The 17,559-nt window shown below is 38.7% G+C and overlaps 1 protein-coding gene across 2 annotated transcripts in view; it reads left to right on the top strand.

The window, feature by feature from the left end:
• The first annotated feature begins 456 nt into the window (after positions 1-456).
• ralyl (RALY RNA binding protein like) overlaps positions 457-17,559 on the top strand; it is a 130,927-nt gene continuing 113,824 nt past the window's right edge. Inside the window, exon 1 of one of the 2 annotated variants that reach the window (XM_082546603.1) lies at positions 457-648. The gene's annotated coding sequence lies outside the window, so the exon portion shown is untranslated. Of the gene's footprint in view, positions 1,420-17,559 lie in introns of both variants that reach the window. The other variant, XM_082546601.1, reaches the window with a different exon arrangement.

Below are 17,559 nucleotides of genomic sequence, written 5' to 3'. Positions count from 1 at the left end.
TATTTTTGTTTGCCGGTCCCGGGTGTATTACATCGTGCTGAGAACCAGGGACACATCTGCTCTCGCCAATTTCAGCACCATGGTCAGCGCTGGTTTCCCGTTAACGGTGTGTTGTTCGGTGTGCTGCACTTTCACAGTTTAAGCTCTGGGAACAGGGCTGCATGCTATTGCGATGCAGCTTTACGTTGACCCCCACCCCCCTCGCTGTAATAACACACACCCCTGTTCATTCTCCCCCAGTAAGAAAAACCGTGCTCTTTATCCCAGCCAGTGCTTGCAGTGAATGAAATGAAAGCATGCCTGGATCGTGACGTGGCGCTGACACCGCGTGAGCTCTGCATCTTTAAAACAGAAGGACAAAAAGCAGAAAAAAAGAAACCGAAAGAAAAACAGACAAGCTGCTCAGTCATAACTGTGGGATGATAAGGACTACCTCTTTTTACTTTTGGAGAGAGTCGAGCCGTTAGGAGAGCATTCAGCATCAGCTGTTCAACACTGGTCTCTCATTGCTGGAAGTCGGGGCTGAATCAGTCACATGACAGAACTGGAGGCAGAGATCTAGAGAAAAGGCACAGCATTTCGGCTAGCACCGCCATACTGTATTTTGAGCCATATCACATTTTTATTGCAACATTTTACTCCCGCTCGGTGAGTACATTTCCAATGGCTTTTTTGTAAGCATTTTTTGTCTTTTTAATTGCCCCCCCTTTTTTTGTTATTTTTCCTCCTTTTGCTGATGGTTGAATTGAGCATTGACATGGTGGTTTTGAGCGTTTTTCCACATCCAGGCTTCAAGTTTTTAGCATGCAGTTATTCTGATCGAGAGTGCCAAGAGGGTAAACGGGTGCGTTATCGGGATTGAGAAAGCCTTTACTTGCTTGCAGTTTTGTTTCGAGGGTCGAAACCAAGCAGGTTTTGTCAGTATTGAGATTTTTCGAACATTTATTGGTGGTTTTGAAACATTTTTAATTTTTTTCTCTTTTTTTTTCTTTTTTGTTTCTGTCGACTTTTGCTGTTGCTATGCTTTGGTTTGCATTTTGCAGTGTTGTTTGTTGCCTTCGAGTTTTGTGATTTTGATGTCTCGGTGAAATCACCACCGATCCGATCCTTGCTTTTACTTTGCTCCTCTTTTCTTTATGGAAAAAAAGAGGGGGAATCATTTTTAAAGCCCGATGACATTTTAACGTGCTACTTTTCTTGCAGCTGAGCTCACAGGTTTGTGGTTTTTGTTTTTGGTTTTTTGTGTTCCTCTCTTTTTCCGATTTCATTATACTTTTGCTGGTGGCAGTGTCAAGTATTTTTTGGATGTTATTTTTTTGACTAGATGATGCTGGGTGGACGAGGGGAGTTTTGATTCTTGGGGGAGTTCAATGCGTTCTTGTTTTCAACGAGGATGAACAGACATTTTCCCTCTTGCAGGTATATAACGTGAGCGGATGAGTGACACGCTTCTGTATTTACAATAAAGAATGAGGTGACAGAAATATGCACCTGTGGCTGACGTGTTATTTTGTAAGGGCTGCTCAAATTGTTGATTAGAAAAGGCATTCTTCATCAATGTTACCTGAAGGTTACCTGCTGTGATCGATCTGTACCTAATGCTTTATAAAATAAAATACAAAAAAAATCTAATGTCGTGGTCAATAATTCAAGAACACGGATTGGAAATCACACGCAGTTCGTTCGAACAGTGTTTTCTTTGTCGTGAGTTCAACAATCTTCACGCCGTTCAAGCTGAAGACTAAATGTAAGTAGATACAGCCAAGGACGGATAGACTGCAATAAATGCAAGTATCGAAAGTCTATCCATATATCGATTTGGAGGAGCGGAAATAACAAAATTCCTTTACTGCAGCAGACGCTTCTTTAAACTGCAGCTGGCTACCAACTTGAGGGAAATAATTAGGTTACATTTTCCATTGCAGTATGTCATGGGCAAATATCTTCCCACACTTAAGTGCCCCTCTTAGTCCTTCACAAACTCAAATCCGCTTTTTGTGGGCCTGTATGCATAAATACTTTTTTTCTAATCTGATTTTGCAGGAAATGAACTAAAAGAGGACTTAGAGTGAAATAATCCTTTCAAGAGGCAGTTTAACCTCAGATTATTAGTGCTGCAGGAAATGCAAAAATAAAAGCGAAAACAGATATCATGGAGTCTTAGAAAAGAGCAAGGCTTGCAATCAGTTATTCGAATTATTTGCTCTGTGTGTGTGTGGGGGGGGGGGGGGAGGGGGGGGTTCATAGCCAAAAAGTCATGGTACTCAGCAGAAATCCACCATCTCTACTTGACTTACTCTTCACTTTTTCCCGGGCTGATCTAAATCATTTCTGCCTTTGGAGTTTCCATTTTTAAAGAAAGGAGTCAAGCTTGTGCATCAGATCTCATCAGTTTGCTCCATTTAACTCATATGTGTTCAGTTTAACAGAACAGAGGTTTCGTCGGCATAATACTGCAGGCCAATAAAACACAGGGGAGTGGACCATTAAGTCTGAGTGTAGACTGTTAAGTCCCGGTGTCATTAAACAGGCTTGCATAGTTGATCAGAATCCAAATAATTTAATGTGGTGAAATGAAACATTAATAACTACTGGATGAAAAACGCAGTTGGTAAACTAGGATTGTTAATAAGGCAAACTGACTAGAGCAATTAAGATTAAACATGTTGCAGAGAATTGAAAGGCTGTTATTAAGTATTGATTTCTCTGTCTTCAGTTAGATCTATGCAGACCATAAAGGAGATGTAGATAAAGAGCATGAGGAGATTTTAATGGGGTCCAATTTGTGAGCCAATTTAGAAACGGCTCTAGGAAGAGAGTAAGTGTTTGCTTGTAGACACATAGTAAATATATTATAGGCTATGGTGTTGGAGTAGGTGTGGATTTGCCACCGAGTCTGTCAGTGACTGAAAAAGAAGAATTACAATTGAATCCAACAATTAGATTCAGATACAAGTAATCAGTGTACCGTCAGTTCTTGCACTGCAGCCACAATTTAATTACATTTTCCTTCAAAAATTTCTAAAAGTCACTGAACTCATTTAAGCCATGAGCACATTAAACTCTTACACCGAGTAATTCGGTGAAAGAATGACTTTAATTTTCAAGGCCTGTATTTTAGCCTGAAGCCAGGGCATTTCACATGTGTCTAGATAATATTTTCAGTAACTTCTTCAAGGTGTCACACTGTCCTCCAGTTTATCTATGCAGAATTACACACAATTTTTAGCTGCATAAAATAGCTGTCTTTTGTAAACGTTCCAAAGAAATTGTCTTCATTATCTTCGGTGCACAAAGGTTTTAATCAGCCCACTCCCATCAGCCCACTCCCTTAAAATCAATCCATCTGTTGGCTTTCAAACCTCAAACCACAACATCACAAGACATCAACATGTCTTCACGCCCTGAGTTGAGAGTTGTTTCTGCCACACCGCCACAGTGTGAGCTCCACAGACATCTCTCCTGCTAAGCATTATGATAGTTTCTATTACGTCCTGCAGTGTTGTGTCTGCGCTCCAGGCAGGTTTTCTGTTATCTGGGCCAAGCCAGAACCGCACAGGAGTCTCACAGAGAAGTATGATAGCTCATGTGTGGTTATATCTCTGCTACCATGAATAAAACATCACGCAAGAGTCAGCTATGTGCACTAAGCATGTGCTTAACTAGAAGATGCATGAAAGTGAATGCAGGTTTGGTGGTGGTGTGTGTGTGTGTGTGTGTGTGTGTGTGTGTGTGTGTGCAGATATATGTTGCTTTAGTATCATCTTTCAAAAGAAGAAACAATAAGCAACATTAAAGGAGGACAAAACCTGAGCAGACTGAGACGTTTTGTTTTGCCCTTTAAAGTGTTGAAAAGGGACCATGAAACAAGTTTTATCATTTTCAAGAAGCAGCAGTAGCTCTTTACTTAAATTATGTTTTTTTAACCATAAAGGCACTCATATAGTATGACTTGCCACTGTCTGAAAATATGGCAGCTACAAAGCTGGTCTGAATTTTGCTCTCATCTTAACAATTTTTTTTGCCAGTCAGTGAAGCTCTCAATTAATCTCTGCATTGTTTTAATTGAATTTCCACATGTCATTACTCACATAGGAAAGAGTTTGGTTGCTGTTTTCCATCTTTATAAATCAATCTAGAAAATGAGCCTGACAGAAATAGTTATTGTCTTTCTGATAATTATTGTACTATAACAATAAATAATGATTTGCTCCATTCAAGTAGATACAAAAAATCCCGTTTCTCCTTCTTGACTAATAAGCATACGGCAAAGAGCACCACTCCTTACCGCATTAGTGTAATGTTATTTTGACAGAGTGATTAAGTGTGAGCAATACCTTAATTCTTCTTAGGCTTTACCACAAAGAAGAAAGGCCAGTTTTTATGTTACCTGAAAGAAAAAATGTCTGCAAGGCAAACTTGTGCAAGTCACAAGTTAGATTTTTTTTAGTAATCGCATGGTTGTAAAGGCAACTCGCAGAAGTGCATCCATATTATTATCAACTCAAAGCGTCTTTCATCTGCATTTTGGCAGCTAGTCAACCATATCAACATAACATGAAGTACCAAAGTAAAAAGAGTGTTTTACGATGTGTTTTATTTCTCTCAACGAGGCATTCGCTTCCTTCTCCCCTCCTTTTAACAGGTAAACAGCTTACCTTTGCCATGACTCATTCTACTGAGACTACTGTTAAGTACTTTACTGTCCTTTTCTGAGCTGTTAATTTGATAAGTGAGGGGATCTTGCACTTCATAGTCTGGGCAATTAAACCCATATCTGAAGAATAGGGTCAGGCTGAATGACTTTCCAGTGTCTATTATGGGAACCATCTGAGTTACTGTGCATCACTGAAATCAGACTTCTGCACCGACATGCTGAGACCTGATTGTAACTTTAAAATTTCGTATGAAAGCAAAGTTTTGTTTTAGTTACGTGCAACTGACATTCGGTCTTGAGGGCGTGCGCTCTTTTAACTTGATGCTTATGAAGACAATGGGATCAGTCACAAAACAGTGATATTTTTTTCCTTTGATTAAATACACGAAACTAGACCTGGACTGAGACTTGGGATGTGTTTTGGATTTGTAAAGCGAATTGAATTTTTCTATTTTTAGGGAGGAAATAAGTTTAGAGCTGTGGGATTAGGACAAACCTCACAAAAGGACATGGAGCTAAGATGGTGTAAAGGTCAGTGTTTGGAAGATCCGCTCATGAGGAAAGTACAGTTTATACTGCTTTCCCAGCGCTGTCCAGTTGTTGATCCAGCCTACATGATAGCTTCCAGGTCACATGAGGTCAAGCTTAAAAATTCAGTACAATTTTCTAATTAGTATGTGTTAAATTCCATTCGGCAGGAGTATCACGTAAGAGCAAAACATTCAAAATTAGGCTTTAAATTAGATATGGATGAAGCATTGCTGCTTCTAATATACATAAGTATTATGTCTTTAGACGAAAATGTCACAGAGTTTCCTGCAGCAGCATCTTCTCCCCCACCCCCTCCTAATTAAACTGTAATTTCAGAAAATTGTTGGTCTCATTGTAGATACATAAGCCTGTTTCATCACACTTAACTTTTTGGCATTTTAATACATGTTTTTCACATCAGTGTGCCAAACATCATCATTAAAATTTAACCCTCAGGCAGAAGGATGACCGAGCCAAAGATGATTAGTCTGTGCTTCTTTTCTGGAAATAACGGAAGGTCTCAGTTTGGATACATATAGAATTATGGAAATGTGGCTGGAATATTTTGGCAGGACACGAAAAAAAAGAACAATACACATGACCTCAATCTGCACATACACAAATTTAGACATACATTTGTAAAGAAAGAGCAGGAGAAGGAATCTGATACATAAAGTTTTACCTATTTTTTGGTCCTTTTAAGAGCAGGCAGTTTAAGAGGAGAAAGATTTTAGCTTCTATTTCTTGCTTGTATGCATTTATTATACTTTCATTATGCAGAAATTCTTCTCTTCAGCCCTCCTGATAACCTTCTTCCCCTGATCGGGCTAGCCAATCCACATTAAGTTGAGTAGTATCAAACTAGAACAGTGGCACAGGAAAAGACAAGCTGATCAAATATTTAGAAAATTTTCTTTACCTCTCTGAAACATAAAAAAAAAGCAGAAAACACTGCATATTAAATAAACATAAGACTCTCCCGAAATGCCACTATAAAATATTAAAAGCAGCATTAAAAAGATAAACACAGAAATACCAGAGACTAAGGGCTCCCAGGTCAATTTATAGAGGTTAAAATCAAAATGCATAGTGAAATTCAAAGACTTGAGTTGCCATAGGCAACATCTAAGGCTCAACTAATTGATTTATCATTAGGATGCAAAAGCAAGTGCTTACTTGCAATCTAAAGATGACCTGGGCATGAAAATATTAAGCGTAGGAACATTATGCATGGGAAACATCTAATTGGGAAGAACTTTTTTTTCCTACTGTATAAGCAGTGGAGCATTGCCCACGGCGATGAATTCAAAGAACTGCATAGTTTACTGGTAAGAGTGAATCTTGGAAAAGCTGTTTCAGTTAAGAGACGAGGTTATAAAGTTGACAACTTGATCCATGAGTTCTGGCATGTCTAAGTGACTGTGTGCTCTTTGATGCTGAGTGCGTGACAGAAAAATAAACAAATGAAAAGCAACAAAAAAAAAAAGAGGCAGAGGAGTGGTATGAACCCTTCCAAAGCAGGTGGCAGAGCCCTCCAGATGCTGCAGAGAAGCAACGATGCAGATAATGTCTTGCCTAGATTACCTCAGGGACTCCGATTACAGTGGAGAGTCCTCATCTGGGTCAGCTCCGAGCTGGTTCTGCAGGGATCAGCTGTTCTCGCTGTTGTCCTGCTGGCCTCAGCTGTCTCTCACCTGCTTGTGACCAGTCACGGATGTATTGGCAGTCTAAACACAACAGAGTCGACATACATGATACGTTGCACTGTGCCGTACCTACACTGTCACGACAGGCTTATTTGCACTGAATATTATTTTGATAAGGTCTGCATGAAACTTGATCTAATTGAATTAATCAATTCACTGTTGTCATCTCTGGGAACTTTCAATTGTAAGGGAAAGATTTTACCATAACAGTGTAATAGTAGTAGAATAATAATAATAGTAGAATAGCTGGAAATAGGAGGGTGAAAAATCTCCCTCTTACAAAGAAGAAATCTCCAGGAGTGGGGATCTCAGGGACCAATTAGGGTAAGCAGAAAGTGAAGAGAGAAAAGAAGAGCATAGAGAGACAACAAAAAATGTAACGTATGCATGGATAAATTGGTGAACTGGCCTTCAGAGCACAATCCCTAGGGGCAAGCGGTCAGAGCTCTCCTGGGGCTAAAGTGTTGGTTTGAAGGAATTTTTCTTGGGATGTCAATCAAATAACTTTAAAGAGACTGAAAATGGACAAAAAATAATCGCAAATAACTGCAAAGAGGCATAAATCAACCATAAATAATCCAAAAAGACAGAAAGAAAATGCAAACCAACCTCAAAGAGACACAAAACAACCAAAGAGGAACAGAATTATAACAAAAAGACACAAACTGACCACGGAGACGCAAAACCACTACAAAGACAGACAAATTAACAGGAAAAAAACAACCACAAATAACTCAAAGCATTCTGCATTTCTTTTGGATGTCTTCATCTTATGTTTTGAGGCACTGGGGGCCTTTTCGCATGCCTCAGGGCACATTGACAAGGGAGGGAGGGAGTTCCAAACAGGAGTCAGAGGTTTCAAATCTTTGAAGTTTAGATCCAAATATAGAATAGACAGCGAAAAACTGTGATCACTTTATACAACAGGCACTAAAGTGTAGAGAAAAATAAAATGATCATAAAGTGATTATACTTTTTCTGTGATTTGTTGCTCTGACGACAAATCTTCATCTTTGCTTTTGCAGCTTGTTTTTTAAATTTGGTCAGATACATTCAAAACTCTTGCACAGGGCGTAGCACAGCTCATACATTTAAACCATTTAATTTTTTTAATGTTTATCAAATTATTGGCTTATATATTCTAATATACTCATTTGTGTTTTTTGCAGACAATAATGAACAATGCATGTGTTTGGAAAAAAAAAAAGGAATCTGTAGTTTTACATAAGTTGCTAATAGACTCTACAACCATCATATGTAGTTCAAGATTTTCAATTTAGAAATATAAATTTAAGGCTAGATAATTTTTAAGTGAGGCAATAATGCAGATCTACACAAGAGATGAAAGTCAGTTTTGAAAAATGGGTTGCAAATGCTCATGTACGGTTTACCCTTCAAATGTATGTATGCACAAATGTGTGTATGCCCTCTATAAGAGAAAGAATGTACACGGGAATTCCAGATAGATATTTTCAAGGAGATATAAACTGAAAAAGAGAAAAGAAAGAGAGATATTCCAACATAGAGGCATCTTGACTCACATAGTCGTGGGGATCATGACCTCAATTTTCAGTGTGTGCCACTAGGAAAGCACAGGTGCACTCAAGAAGAGATGGCTAGCTAGCTAGCTAGCTATTGAGTTTGTGTACCCCTGAGGGCAAAAACATGTCCACCGAGCAAACCTTTTATGTTTCTCTCAACAAACGGTTCAGTCAGAGGTATCAGGGGGGACTGCTGGTGATGGTGAAAATGTATGATTGCTCCACATTCAAAGTCTGATTCAGGCTGACAGATAATTCTTAACTGACAACAACACATGGACAGACTTGGGGCTTTTTACACGTAAGCACTCACATTGTTATTTAAATGATGTTAAGTTATGCAGAACTTTTACTAACTAGGAGAAACAAAAGGGAAAAAATGCAGAAATCAGCTTGGTTTCATTGCAAAGAATAGCTGTCATCGTGAGCCCCGCCCATGAGTGATAATCCCACGTGCACATGTCCCTGCAAATATGCATCCTGAACACAACTGCATCCTCTTCGGATTGAGGTTAACTAAAAAAAATAAAAAATAAAAAAACACACAAACACATCTGTCTTCCTAAAATGTTGCCCTATTCACTGATGGGTTTATGATTAAAAATAGAACTGCTGTCATTTAATTCCCCACTTAGCCACAAAAACAAAAAAAGCAATCATCTCCTGAAACATTAATGGCCCGTTGACATCTTGCAGCGAGCCACAGTCTATCAGGTGGCGTGTGTAAATAAGGCTTCATTCTTCATATTGATTTTCCCCCCAGGTTTTGACATCAGAGGAAATCAAGAAGCACATTGCTGTATGTTCTCTGCAATAACAGCAGTTATTATAGCCATTACTTCCTTTTCCATCCATTTTCTCTAATATACACCCAGCGCCTACTTCCATCAGTGTGCAAAGATGTGGTTTGGATATTTGTCTTGATGGAAAGGTAAATGAAATCTTCAGTCGAATAGCCTGCTCTGGCATTATTAGTGGATATAAATGTGCTTACTTACAAATTCCGCTGTTTCGTAAGAGTAACACGATTCTCTGGATTATATTTACGTCCCATTTGCTGCCCAGTTAGTGTTTTACTGCACAGGAAACGATAGCATATAGAAATGTGGAAAAACCAAAAGAGAACACTTAAAGCCCCATCAAGAGACTTTAAAGTGCATTTGCATGTCCTGTAAGCCAGTGCTTCTCAACCTTTAAAGCAAAGTCTACTTGTGACACATCATCCATCCCTAATCAGCAAGATGCTTTAAAAATAATGCCTTGATTATACTCGGTTGTGAATACAGACATGGACAGCTGAAGACAGGATAACAGAATAGTCATTCTTGTTATAGTTTTTTGAAGTCTCCTTACCTGGGCCGCATGTGTAGTTGGTGCATTGTGATATAAATTCTTTGCAGACTGGTCCAAACAGTCAAAAAAGACAGGCAGGTATGTGGACTACTATTAAATTTACATTGCTGTGACCTGAGCGGACTCTAGCAGACTCTAGTGGACACGGTTTAAGTCATTCAAAAATTGTTTTAATCAAAGTTGATGTTGTCTGAATAACAGATAATAAAGAAATCAGGGATTTTAAGATCTATTTATTTTTAATTTTTTGTTGGGCAAGTGTATTTTCTTGGTTTGGTGCCCTGGATGCAGGGCTACCAGCACTAAATTCAGAATAACTGTCATAAACTACAGATATGTTTCCTTTTTTGTTCATAAGCACGGCCAGAAAACCCCACTCGTGAGGGCCTGTATAACATTTAAATTCTCTATAACACCGGGTCTGTCAGGGCTTGTCTGACAGACCCCATCGCCCCTGGCATTTTGCCCTGTACCAGCCCACCGCAATCGATAACATGTTTGTGCTGCCCTGAATATGCATGCCGTCCAGGCCACCCTTTAAAAGCACTAAAGGTGTGTATTGAATAAGCGAAGACTAAGATTTAGATAAAGGAAACGTTTTTTGAAAGTGACTCTGCTAATACCTGTACAGTACTGAGAGAATTTTAAAAGAAGTAATGATCTGTCTGTAATAAACAGTTGATCAGATAATTGTTCTTTTCAGGTTGAAGTACAGTATGTTTCACTAACTCATAGCATTTCCTGCTTGGGTAAGTTCTTAAAAAGCAGGAAAAAAATAAAGTGAATAAACTGTCAACATAAAAGTAAAAAAAAAATGCGGGGGACTTGTTTGATAAATCCATAAAAAAGTGGTGCGATCATGTCAGAGAGGCGCAAAACAGTCACACTGACATGACAATGTATGTAAAGACAATGCACAAATAGTTGTTTAGGGAATAAATAAAGACAAGAATGTCTCAATTTTACTCCCCTATAATGTCCATCACTGCCACACAAAATCTTGCGTCCTAAGAGGTTTTTTCCATATCCCAAAACATCACTGGGAACAGCAAGCTGCCAGCTGGCCCACTGCTAATGCTGATAAATGGTGGTTAACAAAATTGTGGCATCCTTTTTACACTAGCAAGTGCTTACTAATTGTCTTAGCCACTTTGCACAGTGTGTTAGCTAGCATACTCTGACATCCACACAAACACATTATGACCAGAAAAGTGGCAAGCTAGCCAAATTGAAGTTGTGGAGAGAGTGCATATTTGTTTGTACTGTTATGTAATTAACACAACTTTGCAAAAACCAGCCACTTCGTTCACCAATAGAGTTTAAGCTTAAATTTTCTGACACTCCAGACAAGTATCACCCTGCTAATCATCCTAATCTCATCTCTCCTGACATACAGTGTTGTTGATCCAGGCAGACAGCCCATTACCTTCTGCTTTACTTAACCCCCTCTAAGTTCTCCGTTTCTCTGTCCTTCTAACTGTGTACAGCACCACTGCCAGCACCTCCCTAGTCTTATCCATTTTGGCACTCTGACGTTTTTGTTGACAGCTGTGTTGGCCCGAAAAGTCACGTTAGGCCCACTGGGGGAGTTCCAGTATGCCAGATGGCCAGTCAAGCACAGGTAAAAGGTGATAACAGAGAGTAAAAACAAGCCAGAATAATATTATGTCCTGTCCTTACTCCTCTGTCTTTCTTTTCTCTCTCCGCCTATCACAAATTGCAAATAGGTAAACTGTTTGACCGTATACTGGCTGTTCTAAGCTAGTAACAAACTGAATGTAGAATTATAGAAAAAAGAAAACAGCGTGTGCGTGACAAGTGGCTCGCTGCCACAACAGAAGCAGCGAGCAATGCAGATGCTTGCTGTTGAAAAATGGGTTAGGGTCTCGGGCCCTCAAACAGCAGGCTGCTTTTCTTAGTTTGTAATGCAGTCCTATCTTTTAGCATGGTTGTACTGTGGGAATACTGATCATTTAAATGGATAGCTTATCATCTTCTGAAATACTCTTGAAGTATGGGATGCAGACTTTGCTATTTTAGATTAAGATTATAAGTTCAGCAGAATGCCGGCTCATTTCTCCATCAAATATAGGACCATGGTTCTCAGCTAGCTGCCAGTTAGCATTCTTTAGCATAGTTAGCATAAATACTAAAAATAGGTGATAAGAGTCACTCTAAAGCACTAACTAATTATATCGTTTGAGAACTAGGGGTTTACTGGGTGTTTTTAGCTGGGCTAACTTATGTTTATTCAGGGGTTAAAATGAGTGGGAGTTCCAGAACCTTTCAGTTGCTCAGTAATGAAACCTAATCCAAATTTTACAAAATTTTCCAAAATACATAATTTTATCAAGCAGCCTGGCTTTGCTTCCAGGTTAGGCCACAGAGAAATGAATATCACCCTTGGTCCTTTCCACATGTGCAGACGTCAGAAAAGTTGCCATGTTGTACTTCACTACCTACCGCTACAGTAAGCATAAACAAAGTTACCATTTCTGTGAATGGCAGATAATTTCAAACTCGACACACAAAACTGCATCTGTGCAGTTTGGATTATAGTCTGTCTGCTAGCTAAGTGTCCAGTCACTGTATTTCCTAAGAGGGGGAAAAATGTGTGAACGATCTAAAATAGACAGAACATTAAAGGAAAATGAGAGATAATGACTACTCGGCAAGTGACATTAGCTAGAGGGGGAAAACTTACATGTCATGTCCAAATAAATGTTACTTTATTATTAAAATATCAGATTCTGGATCTGCATGTAATAATTTGCTGAAGTTATTTGGTTATTTGTGAATTGTGTCTTTCACAACAAATTTAATTATATTTTTTGTTGGACTATTATACTAGTATGCAAATTCATGCTGAGCTAAGTAGCAGTATTATGGTACAATCTACAGTGCTGCATTGTGTTGCACTCGTGAAATAGTTCATATAACATACAACAATCTGACTGAAGAGCAGTAAACCTCTAAAGCAGCAGCATCTGGTCAAAGCCTGTCCATAAAGAAAATGGGACATCAATTTATTTTGTGACTTATTTCTAAGAGAGTCATTTCCCTGCACTGCACCCAATCTCAGCGCACTCAAGTAGCCAAATTCCACTTTATCCCCTGGGTGTTGTGATTTTGTGCTAAGCTAAGCGAAGTGTATGTGACAGACAAACATCAGCGGCATCAATCCTTTTTCTATTTAATGCAAAAAGAAAAATAAGAAGCAAATGTTGTTACCCCACAGAGATAACTCTTAATTTTAGAGTCCCCATGGAAGCGGGATTGCTTCTTGCAAAGTGGTGTTGAACATAGCCTGCTTGTAATTCAACTAAAATCTTTCAGATCATTTCAAGTCAAACCTTTCTCCCAAAAAAAATCCAGTGAACCGGCAAGTCAGATATTTACTTACTGGATGTTACATGACATGATTATTAGGAAGTCACAATATTAGCTGAAGACTAAAATGCCTTCTGCACTATCTTTCAGTTTTACTCCAAAACTGACACAGCGGCTTTTCAAAATGTTTGTGACCAGATGGCTAAACTAGAAGAAAGATGTTTTGTGTATTATTTTATCATCCCCCCCCCCATCCTTTTAGACCCATGGGGAGCTAACTGCAAGGAAAATCAATTTCTGTCATTCTCCAGCGAGTCTGCAGATGACAGTGAATAAATTTGTCGGGGGTAGATGCAAAGTTGTTGCAAGCCACAGGAACTCGACAGCTCTGTAATGCAGGTAGTTGCAGCTCCTGCTAAACTAGTTGAATGAAGTGGGACATCTGGATTTTGCATTATTTTTGCTATACTCTAAAGACACCTGTCAGTGACATCGTCAGGGAATACAAACATAATTAAGTAATCAAACAGACACATTACATATGTAAATTACATTAATTGCAGAAATGGGCTTAAAATATTCATTCAAATTAGCCCCATCATTTAGGCAGGGATCTCTTCCTGGTGAGTGTAATCATTGAACTAATTAGGTCAGTCAATGCAAGTTGAAACATTTCGAAAAGCAATTTCACTTTCCAATTAATTATAGGCTCAGAGATTGAAAGCAATATGGAAATCTGCGGAGCAATAGCAAGGATAGAAATAACCCTTCAGAAAATCATCATCATGAGACCAGACTTATAGAAACAGGCCGACAGACTGAGAAATTTCACTGTGCAGCTTGAGCTTGAACTGTTATTATTTTTCATGGTTTATGGGTCTGAATGTGTATTTGCCGAGATGACTTGTCTGTATGGATTTTGGAAGTATCTCAGCAAGACAATTCAGCGCTGTAGAGCTGAATAGCGTTAGATGAAAGTGGAACACTCATTCACCTTTCTAGTACAAAGCAAACCACTTTGGAGAGTTCATAACCGGCTGCAGAGTGTGTGGCTTTTTCAGAAACACACAAAACAAATATCCACCCTGGTCTGAACAGTTCCATCCAGCGGTCTTATTTGTTTTGTTATGGCACTTTTATTTAATTCAGAAGCAACAATATAATTGCACTCTATTCTAATTCTTTTTATAGTCCTGAGTGAAACAGCATTCATGGCAGCCATAAACACGAGGATTGCAGGGAATTGTTCTCCAATCTGCTCCTACAAACAGGGAGTGCATGACGCCGTGGACAAAAATATTGGTCCACCTACACATTACACCTACAGCAGCTGGCCAGCCATGGAGACCCAAAGGGTGATCTCCCATTGCACAGCTTTTGGGTTGATGTTAATGCCAGAGGAGTTTCGGAGCTCAGCAGTTATTGAGTCAGGAGAGATTGGCGAGTGTTACGCACCACGTGCCTCAGCACTCGGCGACTCCACTGTGTAACTTTACTGGGTCTCACACTTTGCGGCTGACTTGCTGTGGTTACTAAACACTTCCATTTTGCAAGAGTATCACTTACAGTTTACGGTGGGATGTCTAAAAGGGAAGACATTTTTTCAGCTGACTTGTTGGGAATTCTTTCACAGTCACCATGTCACCATGTCCTTAATTTTATACAACTGTGCCAATGAAACTGAAAAAATCCCAAATTCAAAGATTAAGAAGCGTGGAATGTTTTTGTCCAAGCCTCAGAACAATGAAGACAACACAAAAGGTGCATAAGCTGTGATTTCTTTAGTGGATAATTGAGGTTAAAATCTCCCAATTAAAAGAATAAAATACATTTACAACCTGATTTTAAATATATATATATATATATATATATATATATATATATATATATATATATATATATATATATATATATATATATTAGTAGTAGTTTCCCCCTTAATAATCCCACCCAGTGACGTCTTTTACAACTCCTCCACTTGGATACAGGATTCAGTCGGTGTTGCCATATTTGAGCAGTGTAAATGAGGCTCTACAAAGGGAGTATGTTTTACTTCTTTTACTCAGAGAGGGTATGTTCATTATTGCTTAACCTTCATTAAGATACTAAAAAAGTGTTGTATAAAGGAAATGTTGCAAGTGTTAGTATGCCATAATGGAGCTGTAGTAACCCAGTGTTTCTTCTAGAGCTTTAAAAGTTTTCAGGTATTATTTACATTCTGTACAAGACTGGGCAGAATACACAAGGTTATACTATTTAAATCCCAAACTACATTTGCTACATTGTATGGAGTTTTATTTTGAAATCCCCTCATTAGTCATCATTAGTGAGTCTTTTGCCTTGTAAAGGTAGCAATAGTGTCAAAAAGCACATCGCCACGTGATTTTCTAAGCTGTGGTACAAAAATGTTTTCCATTTGTAGCATCAGCAGATGAGGATGCTAAACTTTTGCTTAAGACATGTTTGCATATGGCATGCAGCCTGTCTCTTTAAGGGTTGTATAATGATATAATATGAATATTTGACTTTTTAAGATCATTTTTTGAAACAAATCACCTGGAAACTTTAATAATTTACGCTCCTGGAGCTAAAGATCAAGATACTTCTAACTAGTTACATTCATTTTAGTCAGCAAACATGACAACAGTTGAAGAGATGAAAAGCTGGCTTGTTTGTGTTTGTGTGAAATTGAATAACCATTGTTTCAAGAAATAAAATATAAAATATTTTTGAGTGACAAATCTTTCACTATTACCTGGTGCGATGCTGAATTGAAAAGGCTGGCTTGCAAATCAATAGCGAGCAAATTTCTTTCTCTTTTTTTCTTCAAGATAAAAATATTGACATATGACTTTTTGCTATTTTGTAAAAATATAAGCTACATAACTTAGCTTTTTACGAGTGCCGCCCAAACTGTGTGCAGCTTGTTCTTGTACACCTAAAACAAGACAGATGATGAGACTACAGCATGTGATAGGACATGCCCTCGGAGGTCCCCTGCACCTCTTTTGCCCTTCGTTTCCTCACCTTTCCCATCACATTATCCTCAATCTTACTTTGCTCCTCCCCACAATGCTGCCTCCCTTCCCATCCTCAGAGATCTCACCAGAAGCCTCCAGAAAGACAGATGCTTTGTCCATTCATTCAGTAATTACATTCCACTGCCAGGTCTTGCAGGCTGATTATTTAGCTGTCTGTCTCATCTACTGCCAAGCCACTTCTCCCATGTAAGCTCCGATTCAGGACCCCAGGACAGCATCCGCAGATAAGGCTCACCCTGACTGTGTTAAACAATGAGAAGAGTTCAAAATGATTAGCCTGCCAGATTTTAGGTTTATTTTAGGTCCCATTTATGAAGGGGGAATGAATGTAATGAACATGCAATAAAACAAAATGTAACAAATCTAGACAGTAACATACAGTATGGGAGATGCTTTTGGTGAATCTAACCAATGAATCAGCTTAAACTGCGATACGAATGTAAACAGCAAATTAGTTCTCAGAGAAATGAGAACGACTGCCTTTGGGCTCGCCTATGTTTTTTTCTTGCTCCCTTTTATATTAGAGCATCACCAGCTGTTATGGCAGATGGGCAAGGTAGCAACCAATTTAACTCCATCCATTTCTATGCAAGCACAGAAGAAACAATCTGTCTCTGTCACTGACTGTCTCACTCGCTCTCTCCTCTAAGCTTCTTTTTTTCTGAAGGGATCTAGCTTTATCGCTCTCATTTTGACATACAGATTTTTACCAGCATCAACTAAAAAACTGTGATGGGATAATATAAACTGTACGTGCTTATGATTAAATGAGTATTTGCAATACTTTTACTTTAATTTTATATGTAAGCAAAAACAATAGATGAGCTTCCCATTGTCCTTGCCAATTCCTGAGAAAAACTAGGAAAGGTTTTCCAAGAAGTAGGCTGACAAGTTCATGATACAAATATTTTCTTTTTTCAATCCCAAAGGCACAAACTCTCACCAGCCACTTTATTAGGTACACCTTCCTAATGGTGTGTTATAACCTTTTGCCCTCAAAACCTTGTTAATTCTTTGTGGCATTAAATCAATAAAAGGTGCTGAAAACATTCCTCAGAGATTTTGGTCAGTATTGACATGGGAGAATCACACAGTTGCTTGTCATGCCAATGTCTCCCTTCAACCACATCACAAAATGCTCTATTGGATTGAGATCTGGTCACTGTATAAGATATTCAAGAAACCCGAGCTTTGTCACACACACACTATCCTACAGGAAGCAGCCAGGCGATGAATATATTGTGGTCAAAAAGCGATGGACATACTCAAGTAGCCTTTGGCACTTAAATGGTGCTTAGTTAGTATAAAGGACCTAAAGTGAGTCAAGAAAGTATCTCTTACACCTTTACACCATGCTGATGATGCTTTCATGTTGGATAGCAGGGATCATTTGGCCCAAC

The sequence above is a fragment of the Aulonocara stuartgranti genome (assembly GCF_965226115.1).
Source record: "Aulonocara stuartgranti genome assembly, chromosome: 9".
Lineage (NCBI taxonomy): Eukaryota > Metazoa > Chordata > Actinopteri > Cichliformes > Cichlidae > Aulonocara > Aulonocara stuartgranti.
The sequence above is the reverse complement of the archived record's forward strand: the minus strand, read 5'-3'. Positions and strand labels throughout refer to the sequence as shown.